The following is a 14,761-nucleotide window of genomic DNA, read 5'->3' as shown; positions in this document are numbered from 1 at the left end:
AAACATAAGATGGACCAGTATAACGAAAAGTGACCCTTATTGGGGAGAAAAAAGGCTTGACCAAGCAAAACCAAACTCAAAGTGTCCTAGTCTTTTCAAAGGTTTTATTAAAAAGGAAAAGAAAAACCAAAAGAAGGCGCCAAAAAAAACCCTTACCAAGAAATTAACTAAGTTAAAATTAATTAATAAACTGAAAATGTCCAGAGGACCAACCACTCTATAAATCCCAACATAATTCTCCTTTATTTAAAAGGCTTTGAACTCAAGAAGGGGCAAAAATCCCACCAAGTAGTTAAACAAAAGGTTTGCCTCTAAGACAAACCAAACAAAAATTACTAACTGAACTGAAGTTGTCCGAATACCAAAAATGGCTCAGGAAACAAAGAAGACCTCAAAAGGGGAATACCCCACCCGGTAAATTACCAAAAATGGTCCAGAGGACTCACCAAACCAAACATTACCGGTTAACTCAAAATTATCCCTAAAACACACAAAGTCCTAAAGTTACTTCTTCACAAGAAGCAAACCAACAAGCTGGTTAAAAACCACAAAACCATCAGACAAGGTAACCACCAAGGGGAGAGAACCACACGTTGCTGCTGCAACCACCGAACATTTCTCTCCCCTGATGATCTCCAGCTGGCCGCTTTTGAAGAGCCAGCTGATGAGGCGCAAAGTCCCAGCTGGCGTGACTGCTACTCTGGCGCTGTCCATGGTCCTGAAGGTACGGACAGCTTCCCAAGGAGTAGCTGTCCATGGTGCTGCGCTGCCGCTGCGCCGTTGGTCAATAAAATGGAAATTCAGCACACTGGGGCTCCAAAACGGCAGCGGCCGTAACACCTGTAGATGCAAACACACCCTAACCCATTCACACCCAGGTGGGCATCGCTGATGTCTGAACCCTTTGTTGCCAGGAAAAGCAGTCGAGCACGAATGTAACTGGGTGGGCGGAGTTAAGCCTTTCTGATGCAGCCATACAAGTTCCAGGAAACACACAAACAAATATAACCAAACAACAACCATTTGCAACTATCTACAGTGTGATCCATAGAATCTCTGATCCCTCAGAATAATCTGATTCTGCAGCAGAGCTCCCTCAGGCCTCCTCAGAGTAACTCTGGTCAGCGATTGCTGTGAGACACCTGCTCCTAAGACTCAGTTTTCCAGATTGAAAGTTGAATTCTTACTGGTGCACTGAATAATAATATGAATATTACCCACAATGCAAAGCGTGTGGAATATTTCTAAAACCTACAGGATGAAAAAATAAAACTTCTGTTTAGATGCACTGTAGTCAGCCGATAATGACTAACTGCCTTACCCCTCACTATGAGGCTAAAGTAATTCAGAGATAATTCTTCCTGTACACTAAAGTTCACAGTTAGCAGTTTATTGACAGAAAAGAATGAATAACTGAGGCAAGTTCAGCAAAACACAACTGGATCTTCACACACAACGGGCCCGGGGACATAAGCTAACCCCTGGTAAGCATCAACAAACTGACATGGATGCAATGAGCAGTTATGCCACCATGAAAAAAACACAAGGCTACCCAGAATGCCTTTCTTTCTCCCCCTCTTCACCATATTCTCTCAGGAAGCAGGTCCTGAAATGACCTCGGATCAGGCCTGTTGGCATTTGTCACTCCAACATTCACACGCGGCCGCAGCAATCTCACCCCGGAACAGTATTGCTGCACTCTCCGAGCCTCGGCCGGCTGGCTGATTGGGACAGAGCGGGTCAAGATGGATCACCTGAGCCTCCGACCGTATTACAATTACGCTGACATAAGACTGACCTTTCCCACTAATGCTAACACTGGGCAACGGCCACCGTCAGCTTTGAGCAAAACAAGCAAAGCAATAAATAAATATGATTTCAGGAGAGCGTTACGGAAACATGCACATATACAAATGATAACACTTCTATTCCACATTGCACACGTTGCACATGTTCCCTTTATCTTCCTGCAATCCAGTCTTAATGACTCCATTAACTGAGAGGCCATTAGCAGCATTCGCTTTACGGCCAGCCAAACAGCCCAGCCGGGGGAGCACATTATGGAAAGGGCATGTGTGTGTCCTAATGTCCATTTCTGGTCCCTGTCCTCATCTGCACACAAGCACATATACTCACACACACACACACACACACACACACACACACACATCCTTGTGCATGCACTCAATCTCCCCCCCCCCCCCCCCCCCCCCCCAGGGCCAGCTGGGGTGAAGCGAGAAGGACTGGACTTGGCAACAAGGGCTATTTTTTGTGCTCCATTAGCCAACGAGGAGCACGAGGTTTCGAACGAGCTGCCATGGTCAAGCGTCAAGACTGACAGCAAGGGAAACTGAAGTGCTGCTCAGCGTTTGATGAGATCTCATGTCCCAAATTAGCCTCGACTCGCTTTGAAGCCGGGGCTGCCTGAGACTCTTTAGGGTTCAACTGCAACGCGAGAGGCATCCCGGGGTGTAATAGCAGGAGCCAATCACAGTTCTGAGTTGATGAGAAAATGATAGATTCAGTGTTGATAACATAATAATTATCTACTCCTGCTAAACACCATCAAAAAGGGCTTTTTACACGAAGCACTTCCTGTTATGTTACAGCACGGCTGAAGAGCGAACAGCTGCTCCGAACAGAGAGCTGTTAAACGACTGATGCTGCAAAGAGTCGGAAATTGTTCTTGCCTAAATAAAATCAGGAGAAAATCTCAAACACAATCAAAAACGGAGTTGGGAAATAAAAACGGGAACGCCTGAAAAGCAAACTGGGACAGTTTTATAAACTAAACTAAATCATTTTATAAACCATGTGTTTTTCTGCTACAGGATGGAGAACAGCACCACATAAAAACACGCGGTTCGTAGTTCAGCGTATCGTCGCGGCGTCGCGTTTCGTTCCACGTCGGCCGGCAACACACCATCTAACATGAATCCTTTCTGGCCGAAGCTGCACTGGTTCCTCCGAGTGGCTCATTTGTCACCCCGAGGACGAGTTGTGCGCAGCTTGAGGTCAAAGGTCAGATGATGTCACTGAGGAACGTGCACATGACACGAGCCTGAAAGCTCCAGCAGAAGACGAATGTGCCACGTCTGTGATGCGTGTCATCACTCATTGGTTTCATTGTGTGCCCTCAGCTCTGAAGTGTGATTTGTTACTCTTATGACACACCATCACGCGCTAAATGTGTCTTTTCAGTTGCAGCTCCAAGCTAATCTTTAGCTCTGCAGGCAAATGGTTGCTCCTGCTGAGAGGAGAGTGGAAATACTTCATATCTTGGGGGGGGGGGGGGGGGGTCTAGGTCAGCCTTGATATTAGCTCCTTGGTTTCACACAGCTGTACTCCACCTCCTCTGAGACGTACTGGACTGATGGTTCCTGCGGTTCTCCCAAGGGATGGAGGGCCGTTTATCAGCCACCACAGGAACACGTATCGACGTGCAACATGGCGTGGGGATTCCGCTTTTATTACACTTCAAACTGCAAGGTCAACTCGGCAGGAATCCGTGTCGAAGCTGTCGAGCAAAGAAACATGAAACAAATCGCCCACGTCGAGGATGCAGGGTAACGCGTCGAGATAAGGGCCGCACGTCCCGCTACGGGAGCTGTGGTTTCTGTTTACACATCTGCAACCAGCTGATTGAATCCACAACTTAATTATGAATTTGAGAGAAAACTGTTATTGCATGACCACACATCCATTTATTTGAGGACACAACGTGCTCTCGATCCCCTCCGCATCCTTTTGTGGAAGGCCACTTGAACAAAAAGTCAAAGCAACTCTTTCCACTTTCTCCCAGCAGGCATTTGGAGAGGCCGCGTTGTGAAGCTCCAGCCCTTGTGACAGTGTGATGTAGTTCGTACTGTCATGCCTTTGATGCCATCGTACGCCACTCCTTCTCTCTTCTCCGCGCTCCCTGACAGTGACAAAGGGGATCGGCGGCAGCGTGTTATCAGTGTGCAGCTGCAGTAATCGTATTATTTAGTAAGCTTAATTCTGAGAGGCTGACCAACACTGTGAACAAAGCGGGGCCTCTCTAAATCCATCAGAGTGCTCCCATGGAGCAGAGGTCTTTTCCTGCCTTGCAGCCTCTCTAGAGCCATGCTCTCCCATTTTCCTCGCTGTTTCTCACCCCCTCCCCCCCTCCCCGCATCCTCCTCTCTGTTGCTCTCACCTCACACTCTGCCTCGTCTCTCGTTCTGCTTCTATTTCCAGAATGATTTTTACTCCCATTTCAGTTTTTTTATATACCCTTTCAAATCTCTTTTCCTTGAAACGCTCTGAGTTGGGAGCTGGTATGATGGCGTTTTTCACAGTTCATTGGTCTGTTTGAAGGTACGATCTTGATTGAGCGTCAAATGATGCAAGGCCTGGTGACTGTACAAGTGTGTTAAAATGTGAATGTGCCCATGGAAATAGATGAGCGTACTAATACGCAGGACATTGAAGGGACTGGGGCTCGGAGAAGAGCTTCATCCAAGCAACTCATTTGGGGATAAAAGGGGTTGGAAAGGATATGCAGACAGAGTGTAATGCTCGGGGCATTGGATGTGAAATGGAGGCAACAAAGAACTAGTCAGGGAATCAAAGTCATTCTCAGTAGCTGATCCACTCCATTCAGTTTCCGACCTCATCCAGTTTTCAGTCCACTAAGACTCAAATGATTCAAGTTACTCGAATAACTCGATTGGAAAGGAATCTGATGCAAAGTCTTTGGTTTGATGGCAATCCACTTGGCACTGACGGTGGTCACTGTGCTGCACAAGGACAAATATCATCCAGCAGCAGGCCTGTGCTGCCTTATGATGGGGGAAGGCAGAAAATAACAAAAAGAAGCTAAAATACCAAAGTCTGAAGCCATTACTGACAAAAGGAAGCTAAAATACAACACACTGTGTCTTTGGAAAGCAAAACAGCTTGTCACAATATGTCGACACCTTTGTAGATTTTGTAACTATATTTTTATCTAAGGCCATGTCCACGCGTAGCGAGGGTTTTTGTAAAACTGAATGTCCTCCCCCGCCCATCTAGGGAAAAACTTTGGTCCACGCTACCTTGTTTTCAGTAAAAAAAAAAAAAAAAAGTCAATGCATTGTGAAAGCACATTCATAGGCCTGCCAAGCCCGTAGGTGGCAGTCATTCCCTAAATCTCTTTAGTCTTGGCTGAAAAACATTCGTTTAACTAGGTGGTGGGCAATAACTGTCTTTAACCTTGTCCTTGGTGGTCCTTGGTCATCCTTGGTGGTTCTTGGTGATCGTTGGTGGTCCTTGGTCATTGTTGGTGGTCCTTGGTGGTTCTTGGTCATCCTTGGTGGTCCTTGGTGATCGTTGGTGGTCCTTGGTCATTGTTGGTGGTCCTTGGTGGTTCTTGGTCATCCTTGGTGGTCCTTGGTGATTCTTTGGTGGTTCTTGGTCATCCTTGGTGGTCTTTGGTGGTCCTTGGTCATTGTTGGTGGTCCTTTGTGATCCTTGGTGGTCCTTGGTTATCCTTGGTCGTCCTTGGTGGTCGTTGGTGGTCTTTGGTCGTCCTTGGTGGTCCTTGGCCTGAAAAACGAATGTTTTTCACCTCTGTCAGTGCGCCCCAGGGCAGCTGTGGCTACATCGTAGCTCATCACCATCAGTGTGTGAATGTGTGTGTGAATGGATGAATGATACACTGTAGTGTAAAGCGCTTTGGAGTCCTTACTCTGAGAGGCGCTATACAAGTGTGGGTCATTTATCATTTATCATTTGGTGATTCTTTGGTGGTCCTTGGTCATTGTTGGTGGTCGTTGGTGGTCTTTGGTCGTCCTTGGTCATCCATGGTGGTCCTTGGTGATACTTGGTGGTCCTTGGTCCTGTGGTCTTCTAGAGCAGTTATTGAGCTTGTAAAACCAAGAGAGTGTAAACACAGGTGACATATGTGATGTTAAGGTATTTTTTGTTGTGGACAGTGACGATGCAAAACCCCAATTATTCACACCCACAAGCAAATGCTGACAATGGAGAATTCTCAAATCTCCACTTTGGTTGGAGTTTCGTTTTGTGCATAACCATAGCCATAACTACATGTGTACACAGCCTAAGACCAACCTTGTCTTCACAATGAGACCCACGCATATTCACGGTCCCGAACCAAACATTGTGCACAAACTGAAGCAAGGGGTTGTGAAACATCAAACCAAGGCCAAGAAACGTGTCTAGAGACTCTTTTAGGCAACAATTCACAAAATGGATGGGAAGGAAATGAAGTCCTGTTTGACCAACAAGACAAGTCACCGTAAAAGAAAATAACGAGATGTTCGGCCTTCTGCGTTTCCAGCATTGAGCTCATAAAATACCTCGACTGTAAGGATTAACTCTGCTGCTTTGACACTGACTCACTGTCAAAGAAATGTTTCCAGGAGAACTCAGACAAAAGATTTCTGGATTATCAAAGGAGAAGTTGTTCAGGCAGGACAAAAACAGCTTCAAAATCTTCCATTCCACTCATGTCAGAGACTTCAGCACCTCGTAACAACGAAAACAAGCGCTGGTAACAAGATGTCACAAACATTTTGACATCTCATCCTTTGGCAGACGTGTGCAAAGTTCAGGCACCTGTTGGATTTCTTTAATGGGAGAGTTTCTTGTAAGTAATAATATACCGAACGATTGTTTTTCATCATCTATTGGCAAATCAGTGTGACGGCGGTGTAGAGAAGGCTGGGTTTAGCGCACGCATAAATCATTAAATCAGATGTTTGAAAGGATAATAAAACACCCAGCAGCAGCAGCAGCAGCAGCAATATCTCATCATACATTCAAATATCCTGACACAAAATCAAAGAAATAAACATGTTCCAAGATACAAAAAAGACTATTAATTAGTTGAAATTAACCTTGGGACCTGTATGTACCAGTGCACTGACAAATGCCCACTCACCCGGTGGGAAAAACACCTCGTACATCTCATTCTGACACTCTGACTCTGTTGCAAGCTTGGCTCTGAGATCAAAATCTTTGAATTTGGCACACACACACACACACACACACACACTGAGTGTGCCTGGAAGAGGAAGCAGGGGAAAGCAAATCTGCTGTGAAGGAACCACATAAAACCAACGCTGCAGTAAGACAGACCACTTCTGTGCCTCAGACAGGATGGGCTTAATACATGTTAATGACCTGTAGCGTGCATGTGAAGACATACGTGCACAGATGGATAAACAGCCTCTTACTTACAGAATGAATCAGCCGGAATCAGAAGGGCCGTGCCATATTACAGCTGGAGCAGTGAGTCAACCGGGACGCCGAAATCTGAGACCACAGAGTTCTAGCGCCTCAGCCAATAGGAGGGGGGATCAGAGGAGTTTTCACTGTGTCACTAGAGGTGAGGCCACCCAAAGGGAGTGTGGAGGAATCCAGTGTTCATAACAAATCACAGGGAGGGAAAAAAATACATCCTAATCCAACAGATAAAAGGAGAGGTTCAGTTCTGTGTGCAGAACCGGACGAGGAATTGATCGTGTGGGCGTTTTTCTTCTTCCTCTCCTTCACTTAAAAAACAGAACAAGATGGCATCTTGACCGAAAAAGAAAAGCAGGACCTGAAAAACGAGTCAATGAAAAAGGGCTCCATCTTTTCTCTTTCTCTGCTTTTCTTGTGCACTGCAGAGGGCTTACAGGAGGAGCAACACCAGCATCAGAAAATCAATTCCCGTGCCGCACGTCGAGAAAACGTAAAGGAGTAAATGACAAGCAGATGAAGGGGGGGGGGGGGATTTTTGACACCTGCTCTCTCCCTCTCCGTTTCTCTGTCTGCCTCTCGGTCTTCCTTCCTCCCTCCAACCTGTATTTCCTCTCCAGTAACAGCTCCCCGCCCTCGTATCTCGTGTTTCGGTAGACGGCTTCGTAGCACTTCTGACTTGGATGCAGAAGAAGTGAAACTCGTCGTGTTTTTTTTTTACTTCCTCCTGTCTGCTTTCTCTAAACGCTGCGTAGAATGACAATGAGTTGCCCTGATGTGTTCTACGCCGAAGCTGGATTGTCTGCTCGGCTTTTGGCCTGACACCTTGGCTGTGCACCTGCCGTCGTCTGCGTCTAACTTCCTGCCTCCGAGCTCGTCTGTCATTCGTTACAGCTGCCTGTTTACCAGACGAAGGCGCAGACTGGACGTAGCCTTCACCTTCGGCTCAAGCACCCCCTCTGGCTGAAATCCTGAACCCTCCCCAGCCCATGGCCTTCACTTCCCTGTAGACGATTCACACTAGGACCAACAATCCTCGGCTTTTCCCTTTCTGCTCTTCTGTCTCTCCGCGTGTCTTCGTTTTTTAACCTGTTTCTCTGTTTTATGTGTTTTATTCTCGCTCTCCCTCTCCTCAACCCGAGTCTCCTGCTCGTTATCTATTCTGGACAGTCTGTCCCTCTTCTCTCGCCGTCACTGAGGGAGGATGAAGAAGAATGGTGCTGCTTCATAATGTATTTCTCTGCAATGTGAGAGAAAGATGGTGAAAAAGGAGAGAAGGGGGGATCTCAGATGAGAATAGGATTTAGAAAGTGATCGTTTAAATAGAAAAAAGAAAAAAACAAACATTTGACAAGGTTGTGTCTCAGCTAGGAGGGGTTCAGTTACTCGCCTTTGCCCACCAATCTGGGTCCAGCTCTGGCGTGTGCACCAAAACGTCCGAAGGGAATATCCAGCTGATAAATCCATGCATGTCCAAAAGCTCCATGCCACTGCTCAAGCATCACCGCAGCCCTTTTCATTTCAGATGAAGTTCAAGAAGCTCAGCGCATCGACTGCCTTGTTGGGTTTGAGCTCCTCCGAGACCTGTCCTCTGCTTATCTCAGCGTTCTGCAGACGGATCCGACCTCAACTCATCTGTCTCAGCCCTCGCTGGAAAGGCTGGAGCTGATGGCTGGAGATGGTGGAGGCGGTTAGGTGTGGAAAGCTTGGCCCTGGAGCTTCCACGCTGCCCATTTGGTGCCCATCACTGCAAGGCTTCAGATCTGGAAAGAGAGGAAGAAGAGAGGAAAAAAAGTACAAGAGTAGAAGAGTGAGAGTGCATGAAAGGTTGGCATGGTGACGTCGTGTCACTCTGCCTCATCACTTATGCCGTTCTCCCGCCTGTCACACTCCACCCTTCCTGTCGTCCTGCTGTCCATTACGCCCTTGCCACTCTTTCACTGACTTTGCCGCCTGTTTGCTTTTCAGTCCACTCCAAATGTTTGACCCTTTCACTTTACTAACAAGCTCATCTTCACACACACACACACACACACACACACACACACACACTCCGACATCTCTCCTCTTTTTGCTTTATGCTATTTAACTTCCACACCTCTGCTGACTTCATTCAATCTTGTCTGCCGTCGATCCTGCAGGTTTCACCAACTGCATCAGGTGGACTTGGTGAAGACTCGAGCAGATGTGATCCTGGATTTCCTCCTCTCAGTCAACGTTATTTTATTTTAGTCTGATTGTGACCATGAGTGAGCGGTTTTGACACCAAACCTGCGTATTTTTAGGGGTCAGAAACTCATTGCTGTTGCTACTGTTGGGTGTGAACTCGGTGACGGTGGTGAGAACTTCATGCTCCACACACGTGTCCTCTATGGAGCGTTGAGGCTCAAGACTCAAAAACCTTTTCTGCTTGCTGGTCCGACTTGTCTGAGCCACTGGTGTATTCTCATTTAAAGTACTATTTTGGGCAGCTGCCTTCATGTCTTCTGACCTACAATCTTAATAAAGAGTTCAGAAGGTCACAGTCGTTGGTCCCAGGATGTCTTATTGTTGTACTTTGAAGCTTTGGTGCTGTCATGAGATCAGCGGAAACGACAGTTAGGCTGACCCAAAAATGAAGGACCTGTTCTCTTGGGACTTTGGAGTGATGCTGGTACAAGTCTGTGTTTTATAACTTGTTCTGTATGGCTGTCGGTCTTTTCAGGTCACTGTTGGACAAATGAATTTGTATTTCAATAAAGTTGTCTTGAAACTCAGAGGAACACAAGAGAATAAACAATTTTAGCAATTATTATTATTATTATGAATTTATCACAATTATTTTATTTAAAAGCAAAACATCACCAGAAAACCTTTATTTTCACAATAATGATTTTTTTAAACTGTATTTTGCTTTTAATCTACAAGGGGAATGCTGTCAAAAACTTTCATTTTGTAATATCAAGCTTTTAATTTGTAATTGATACTTTTGTTTTGTAATATGAAACTTTTGTTTTGTAATACGATACTTTTGTTTTGAAATATGAAACTTATTTTGTAATATGATACTTTTGTTTTGGAATATGAAACTTTTATTTTGTAATTGATACTTTTGTTTTGTAATATGAAACTTTTGTTTTGTAATATGATACTTTTGTTTTGTAATATGAAACTTTTGTTTTGAAATATGAAACTTTTATTTTGTAATATGATACTTTTGTTTTGGAATATGAAACTTTTATTTTGTATTATGATACTTTTGTTTTGGAATATGAAACTTTTATTTTGTAATATGATGCTTTTGTTTTGGAATATGAAACTTTTATTTTGTAATATGATGCTTTTGTTTTGTATTTTGAAACTTTTATTTTGTAATATGAAACTTTTGTTTTGTAATATGAAACTTTTATTTTGTAATATGATACGTTTATTTTGTATTATGATACTTTTGTTTTGGAATATGAAACTTTTATTTTGTATTATGATACTTTTGTTTTGGAATATGAAACTTTTATTTTGTATTATGATACTTTTGTTTTGGAATATGAAACTTTTATTTTGTAATATGATGCTTTTGTTTTGGAATATGAAACTTTTATTTTGTAATATGATGCTTTTGTTTTGGAATATGAAACTTTTATCTTGTAATATGATACTTTTGTTTTGGAATATGAAACTTTTATTTTGTAATATGATACGTTTATTTTGTATTATGATACTTTTGTTTTGGAATATGAAACTTTTATTTTGTATTATGATACTTTTGTTTTGGAATATGAAACTTTTATTTTGTATTATGATACTTTTGTTTTGGAATATGAAACTTTTATTTTGTAATATGATGCTTTTGTTTTGGAATATGAAACTTTTATTTTGTAATATGATGCTTTTGTTTTGTAATGTGAAACTTTTATTTTGTATTATGATACTTTTGTTTTGGAATATGAAACTTTTATTTTGTAATATGAAACTGACTTTTTAACATTTAACTTTGTTTTGTAACATGGTAAACGGTAAATGGCCTGTATTTGATATAGCGCCTTCTAGAGTCCTGGAACCCTCCAAGGTGCTTTACAACACAATCAGTCATTCACCCATTCACACACACATTCACACACTGGTGGGGATGATCTACGATGTAGCCACAGCTGCCCTGGGGCGCACTGACAGAGGTGAGGGGAGCTAAGTGTCCTTAATTTTAGTTGATTGGGGTCTTGTTTCATAACACACAGTGACATTTGAATAGTTTAGATTCGTGTAATGTTTTTTGTTTGTAATTCAGTCTGAGCCTTTAAATGGTCTCTCAGTCTAAGATGAATTACTGACATAAAAAGACTTTTACCAGGTAAGTTTTTGTGTGTTGGGTGTTCTTCTTAGCCTTTCTATTATTCATAATCTAGTAAAAGCATAACTATAAATAGGAATCCTTTAAAAAGTTCACTAGAACTAGTGTAACTAGGCACAAATCTGATCGAGGACTTAAACTTACTAACTTGGGTCAGACCCAAACGTAAAAGTTGGGTGGTAAAGACACACAGGTGGTTCTAGTAACACCTGAGCGGCCATGACGTCTGACACTGGTGCCATCAGTGTTACAGAAATGATCAGGAACACTGACTGGTTCCAGTTGGATGCCTGCAGGAGGATCTAGGAAGACTTTACAAACATCTGTTGAATTTTGCATTTTCTCAGTCCCTCAAACTGAGATCCAGGTAGACGGCTTTTTCAAACTTCACGGATCCTGGATTCCTGCTAGTCAACCCTGCCACCATTGGTTAAACAGACAAAGATAATTACCGACATCTAAAATTAGCAGCACAATGTGGAACCTTCTGCAACAGGTTGTCTCATCTCTGTTACTATGCAACAGTTTGCACCTGTTGAACACGTAATAAACAGCTTATTGAATTCTGACCAAACGGCTCACCGTTTTCAGAACGCATCTCTCCCGCTGATCCATACTTTTGTCATTTCTTTCTTGTACAAAATCATTAGAGGTAAATGACTCTTTCTTTTCTCCAGAGTACAATGAAGTGATGGTCCATTTGCAGGGAAGCATCTGAGTGTATTCAGTTTATCAGCTGCGGTCGATACGACTGTGTGGACAGACATGGCTCTCCTCTGACACCGTATTCTCTTAGGATCATTTAGGATCAGGAGGTTCGCTCGCTCTCGGTGAGGTCAGAGCTCAGCGTTGGCCACGGCGTCCACATCCACCGCTGGCAACATTTGCCTGCTATGTTGTCACAGGTGTGAAAAGACGTGTGAATTGGTGTGCAGAAGGTATGTCAGCGTGAAGTGCAAATACAGAGGTGTGTGCAAAACCAGTGTGTGTGTGTGTGTGTGTGTGTGTGTGTGTGTGTGTGTGTGTGTGTGTGTGTGTGTGTGTGTGTTCAAAGTGTCACATCTGTCACGCCTGAGGCAATTAATTACACTGATCTACTTCATAACCTTTTGTTTGTCCAGGCACACACACACACTAGAAAACACAGTTTCAGAAAGCAAAGAAACTGCAGTTCTTTCACTCACACACAACACACACACACACACATGCACACGCACATGCACACGCACACACACACACACACACACACACACATCCATCTCCAATGATTGCTTGTGTCAGGATAGACTCCAATATATTTGGTGAGGCTGAATTCAAACAGAATCTGGTGAAGAGCTTGAAGGGGATGGAGGCTCAGGGGGGGGGGGGGGGGGAGTTGTGACACAGCCGAAGAGGGGAGGAGAAGGAGGAAGAGAGGGAAAGAAGGGAATGCGGAAGGCAGGAAAATGAAGAGAGCCATTCTGATTTCATCCAAATTCATCAAACTGGACAGTTCTGTGTATGTCACGGTTGAGGAGCGCAGGGTGGGAGGCAGGAGGATGGATGGAGGGAAACAGGTGGGGCAGTGGCAGGGAGGTGGGCTGGATGGGGTGAGATGCAGGGAGAAGAATGGGAGCCCATCAGAAGTGAACACACTCTAATCATGAGTAAAAAAAAAAAAGACGAGTCAGCCGGCGAGATGTAAGACACATGAAAATGAGAGATGAAAGAGGAAGAGGAGGAGGAGGAGAGACACGGACACTCACCCATTTCAGCGGGCTCTCCACAGGCAAGCACAATCCCTGCTCTGTGATCCCATCCTGGGGAAAGGCGCAGTGAGATCCTGGAGCTCCCTCCGCTGAATACCAATGGAGCTGCTATTATCAGCTCACACACACTGACTCACTCACTCACTCACTCACTCACTCACTCACTCACTCACACACACACACACACACCGGCACTGAGGAGGAGAAGGCAAAAACACACACATGGAGTCAAGTCTGAGCTAGTTGTTTCAAACAGAAGAAATAAAACAGAAGCTGGTTATTGCTGCACACACACACGCACGCACGCGCGCACACACACACACACACACACACACAGCCTTTAATAACACTTACTGAGCTTAAATTAAAAATCCCAGCGAGTCCTACAGTTGACTCTATTCCGTCTCACGGCTCCTCAGCTTCTACAACAGAGAAATGTGTTGTCCGCTATTTTCCTTCCCTCCCCGTGGATTCTTCACAGCGGTGTTTGATGCAGAGATAAAAGCTCATTAAGGCAGGCTCTTCATCATCTCTTGTTTTTCCTCCTCATGCGCAGCACACATCCAGTTTTCCTGCCTCCATGTGTTGATTTAGGTCCAATCCACCCGGCTGCCTGTGGACTTTGCTGTGATTCGGCGACACGCCACGGCAAAACGCATCCCCCTCCCCTCTGCCTCTCCCCATCGTCAATAGTATATCCTTGGCTCTCTCCAATCTAATCAGCTCTCGCTCTCTCTCTCTCTGTGCACACCCCCACTCTCTCTCTCTCTCCCTCGTTTCTCCTTCCCAGCACCCACTCATATACGCTCCCTCCGAGGTATTACTCTCAAAGATAAATCTCAGCATCCCTCGTCCTCTCTCCTCTCTGTCGTTTTGTCTGATAAACATTTGAAACAAGGGGAAAAGGCAGAAAACTGGGCATGAAGACAGACTTTTTCACATGATCTCGCCCCAACAGGCAGAAAAGGGGGTTAAAAATCTCTGGGGTGTGCTTTAGCCAAGATAAACTAGCCTGACTGAGTGTGACATGGTTACTCGCTCTGGGTGACAAACACTATCACACCACCACATGACTCGCCTCCTACCTTATGATGCATGGCACACACTGACACACAAACATTCATGCCTCTGATGTGCATTCACAAATAGGCAAAGACAAATTTCATCAGAGACAAAAACGTGTAATCGTGTACTTTTGATGGTATTTTATCATTCTGAACCCAGGAACTTCAGGTTCATGGTCTAAACATGATACTTACTATAGTGAAGGGGGAGCCCAAGCACCGGGTCAGGGACCGCCACCAGACCACGGGTCATTCAGTATCAGGTTGCAGAAAAAGAATAAAATAGTTTTTATAGAGGAATGTAAAAATCTAATCAGATATTTTACAAAATAAGTCTGTAAAGAGTTTTATTTTGAAAAATTAATATATTATTTAATACACTGTGAGACAAAAATGAGAAATTCTGGATAATAATT

At 44.2% G+C, this 14,761-nt stretch overlaps 1 protein-coding gene across 7 annotated transcripts in view; it reads right to left on the bottom strand.

The window, feature by feature from the left end:
* The window catches only part of grik5 (glutamate receptor, ionotropic, kainate 5), a 147,550-nt gene extending 133,000 nt beyond the window's left edge, over window positions 1–14,550 (bottom strand). For 3 of the 7 annotated variants that reach the window (XM_015950299.3, XM_054741103.2, XM_054741102.2), the window contains exons 1-3: window positions 13,636–14,546; window positions 13,279–13,475; window positions 7,207–8,972 (exon numbers count right to left, since the gene is read on the bottom strand). The gene's annotated coding sequence lies outside the window, so the exon portion shown is untranslated. Of the gene's footprint in view, window positions 1–7,206; window positions 8,973–13,278; window positions 13,476–13,635 lie in introns of all 7 variants that reach the window. The other 4 variants (XM_015950295.3, XM_015950296.3, XM_015950298.3 and 1 more) reach the window with 3 other exon arrangements.
* Window positions 14,551–14,761: the final 211 nt, after the last annotated feature.

The sequence above is a fragment of the Nothobranchius furzeri genome, chromosome 5 (genome assembly GCF_043380555.1).
Source record: "Nothobranchius furzeri strain GRZ-AD chromosome 5, NfurGRZ-RIMD1, whole genome shotgun sequence".
Classification (NCBI taxonomy): domain Eukaryota; kingdom Metazoa; phylum Chordata; class Actinopteri; order Cyprinodontiformes; family Nothobranchiidae; genus Nothobranchius; species Nothobranchius furzeri.
Note: the sequence above shows the minus strand (reverse complement) of the source record. Positions and strands in the feature narration are given on the sequence as shown.